We start from the raw sequence: 4,476 nt of genomic DNA on the forward strand, positions 1-4,476 counted from the left end.
AAAATTAACTAAATAATAATTTACTTTATTATGAATTAATAATTGTTTCCAAAGCTATCTCGGTGTTTCAATTTGGGGTTACTTCTTGATTTATTAATAAATAAATATTATCTCTTTCTTTCATAATTACCTTTTTTACATATTTCCTTTCAAGTTTTTGATATATTTGTGTGTATAACAAATTAAATCCATAAATTCTCTGACATTGATCTATTCTATCAGATTGGTTTATCTTCTCGTTGTTCTTCTTGATTTTGCTTTTTATTGATAAAAATAATTCTTTTTTGTATGTCATGAAACCCTTGAGAATGGTCAGAAAACATGCAAATGAATGAGATAGCTATCTGCACACAAACCATAAATGTTGTAAACATATTATGTTTACCTCTCTGTATCTCCTTAACATATTTTCATAAAGTCTTTCTTTACCCTGACTTTAGTAAACCAAGTAAGGAGGAGCTTAACATGCAAATAAATGAGATAGCTATCTGCACACAAACCATAAATAGTGTTGTACACACATTGTGTTTACCTCTCTGTATCTCTTTAACATATTTTCATCAAGTCTTTCTTTACCCTGACTTTAGTAAACCAAGTAAGGAGGAGCTTTACAGCTTTTATTCTACCAAATAAATAATGCTGGTGGTAACAGCAACAAATTAATGAAAATGTAAATATGAAAAATATTTTGTAAATAATCAGGATGGCCTGTGGTCAGTGTGGATGTATATTCTATATCCCCACTTATCTAATACTTGACATCATGGTTAATTTTATCAAGGTGAGTGGTTTGTGTGAAATTGTGAATAACCCCATGTTTGTCCAAATGTATTAATTTGAACAAGTTGAACGCCTCAAAGAATGTTGGTTGGAAACTGTCCAGAACTATGGTAACAGCAACAAATGAATGAAAATGTAAATATGAAAAATATATTGTAAATAATCAGGATGGCCTGTGTCAGTGTGGATGTATATTCTATATCCACACTTATTTAATACTTGACATCATGGTTAATTCTATCAAGGTGAGTGGTTTGTGTGATATTGTGAATAACCCCATGTTTGTCCAAATGTATTAATTTGAACAAGTTGAACGCCTCAAAGAATGTTGGTTGGAAACTGTCCAGAACTTTTTTCTTGTGACAAGTCACAATTTACATAGAAGACTATGTAATACCCCTATACCACTATTCAAGCATTCTCAACAATGTAACAGCATCGTTCTCAAAGGGTTTTGACTCTAAACTAAGAAGTTTTACTTGAAATCAATTCAACACATAACTGTATACATTATTATTTATACATATAAAACGAAACCTCTTTAATTTCTATTCTTTAAAATTTATTCTTTTTATTTGTTTCTCTGTATTTATTCTTTTGAAAATATCATGTCTGTAAAATTTTAATTGAGTATTGAAATATTTTGCTTTGATCACGAAATTCACTCTGCATTCCTATATCCAATTGGTTGTAACACCAGTATTATTCTTTTGCTATTAGTCCATTAGACGAAATATATTTTAAATTGCCATCTCAATACTTTGTTAGATTACAAAAGAACTCTAATGGTGTGATTACTTTACCTTTTATGGCAAAGTAATTATTATGGTGACATCAGTGGGAATATGTTCCATGTATTGAAGACGTTCTTGTAAAGTTTTACAGCATATTAATTTTATTTCTCCAGGCTTCAAGATCTTCTCTAGCAACCTGTGCTGCTAGATTTCTTGTTCACTTGAGCTGTCATTGTTTAATGCTAAGAATATTTTTTGTTGCAATTCTTCTTTCACTGTACTTTGAAGAAAACATTAAACTGATTTACGTTGCTAAACTGATTTTATTTTCTCCTCGTGATGTTTCTTCCTTGTTTATTCTCAATAATCACCATTTTTTCCAAGTATAGATCCGAGTAATATTAATTACTCATGTACTTGGCAGATAAGTTGGGTGGATAAAGATGACTAGGTGTAGAAGAATTTGACATAATAATACTAGTGACTGTAGACTGTAGGTATAGGTAAATTGAGCTCTAAGACCTAGCCCGCATTCCATAAAAAAACATTGAACTTTGCATTTTACACTTTCAAATCTAGGTTAAAATACCTTGGAAGGTAACTGTGTTGATCTCACCTGTTTGTCTTCTGTATATGGTGTTTCCCTTATAGACAACTAGCCACTTAAAGCCAAGAAGATACAGATATGAATTATTACATCATTATTCCTCACACTTGATAAATAAATCATTTTTACTGTCTCAAAGACTCAAATAAAGTAGCTTCTAGTTGTATTTTTTACAGTTAGGTAGCAGATAAGAGGAAATAACATCAGGAAATGGGGTAAGAGTGTGTGATAAAGATATAATTTGATAAAATGTTGTTAACACCAAATGATACTGATAAGGCTTATCAATGAAAACATGTTAACCACTTACACTAATGAAAACCTGATCAATATTTCTATGTCTACTTACATGTCTTCACGAATTTGTAGGAGTAAACTATGGAGATGGAACTATTGTTCTTTATAAATTGTTAAACAGTTTAACTGCTAAAAAACAAATAACTTCTTTGACCTTTCTAAAGGGCAACACTTCGGCAGTACACAAGTTTCTCACTTCTGCAGGCAAAAATCATCTCTCTCCTATCATTTTAAAAATATGCACTTAAAATTTCATCGATTCTGATTGGTCCAGGTAAACTGGAGGGGGGAATGTATTACCTCTGTGGCTGACAGTGTTGCCAGATTGAACAGGAAACTGACGATCGGGTAAAATTAACCCTTGTAGGACCTGTGTTCCCTTGGCATCTGAAAAAATACGATCGAGATCTATCGCCTCATGGAATATTAGCCAGCCTAGTTACGTAATCGTAAATCGTTTTATCTTTCCACGACCGAGCAAGTCTCTCTTCTTGGAGGATGGAGGCACCTGTCTGTTAAGCGCTCGGTCGCGTGTTCGATTCCCGCCAAGAACGATATAGTCTAAGATTCGTTCTCGGAACGGCTGAACCTCTCCTGTCAAAAGAGTTACCTACCAATATTTGGGTTATTTAATTAATATAATAGGTGTTTTTGTATGCGCTGGATTAAATAAGATCTATGTGTGGACACAGCTCTCCTGTCCTGTTCTCCTTCTCTCTTCGATGATCATTGAGCCTCAAGGTGTTTCGTGTATTCAAATGCTTTTTTTCACCTTTCAGATAAGGAAAAAATGACCAATGTATCACACATGGTGATGGCGTTGCCAAAATTTGGTGACGATAATGGGTGTCACGCGTCATTAAATGCCGGTAAACGGAATAGGTATACGTAACTGTATTGAACCGTGGTCCTCTATCCAGTTATTAAGGTCCTCCACCTCACTTTTCTACATTCTACATCATAGTAAAACAACACAGGTCGGTTTTCTGAAAACTCAGAAAACTGCTGCGGTACCGTACGGGAAAAAAGTTTAAACTCTCGGCTTAAGCAATCTGATTGGTTAATTTTCTAGTTTTTTTTTTTTATGAACCAATCAGAATGCTAAATCCGAGTCAAACTTAAACCGAGTTTAAACTCACTTTATGGCCCCAGAGGTTAGTTTTTTTTTACATATGAATACCTATACCTATTGCTACACTGATACAGACATAGAAACCTAATTTACAGCTCTCACTATTATAAAGGGTGTTTTTTTTTAGAGGTTTGTTTTTCAAAATGCTATAAAAGACATACTATTTGAGGTATAGTCATGATTTTTTCTTTTTAGTGTTTGACCTCTGAATAAAATTTTGGGTAAATGAGTGCTGCGGCTAGATCAAATGAAAGTCAGTCTAGAAAATCCAATTTTCAACCACTTTTTCCATAATTTGAAGCCGTATAAACGATGAATGATGTCTCCAAAGTTCATTTTTCATCACCATAAACTAATGATTTTACACATATCTCGAAAGAAAATCATCTAAAGGTGTCAAATCGCACAATTTTGGAGGAAAACAATAGATCAGCTGCGCTTACTTGGGTGATGTTTCAAAGTCATAGAGCAGGAAAAATGAGGACCAACGGAATTTTTGAAACAAGTCCCTAACACACCTATCAACATCATTAGCTATCTTGGTACACAACACAATTGAACATATTGTAGTAGAGAGTCTTAGTACATAACTAAACTAATATTGTAAGAAATTAATGATGATGAAAGGATATTGGCCAATGATGACGTCACTAATGCATGATACTAGAGAACTTGGCAAAACTACCAAAGAAATCAATCAATCAATGCGCGAAATGACACAAAAGGAAAAAAGTTGATACAATCGACAGACACAATATGCTGCACTTTGACAATTTCACACAGAAATAGGATGACTTCCAACTTCTGGACCATCCCGTAGACAATACTATACTGTGGCGATGCAGCAATGCAGCAATCAATGAGTATGTGGGTTTCCGAATGATTCATTTACATTTCCCGTGAGATACCCTCTCCAGCAGGCAGCC

General features: G+C 33.7%; 1 protein-coding gene across 1 annotated transcript in view; it reads right to left on the reverse strand.

The window, feature by feature from the left end:
- Window positions 1–2,328, reverse strand: part of LOC103516510 (ATP-dependent 6-phosphofructokinase-like) — a gene marked incomplete at its 3' end in the record, with an annotated part of 24,935 nt that extends 22,607 nt beyond the window's left edge. The window contains exon 1 of the mRNA XM_026828886.1: window positions 2,131–2,328. The remainder of the gene's footprint in view (window positions 1–2,130) is intronic.
- Between the last annotated feature and the right edge of the window lie 2,148 nt (window positions 2,329–4,476).

The sequence above is a fragment of the Diaphorina citri genome, unplaced genomic scaffold (assembly GCF_000475195.1).
Source record: "Diaphorina citri unplaced genomic scaffold, Diaci psyllid genome assembly version 1.1 scaffold1588, whole genome shotgun sequence".
Lineage (NCBI taxonomy): Eukaryota > Metazoa > Arthropoda > Insecta > Hemiptera > Psyllidae > Diaphorina > Diaphorina citri.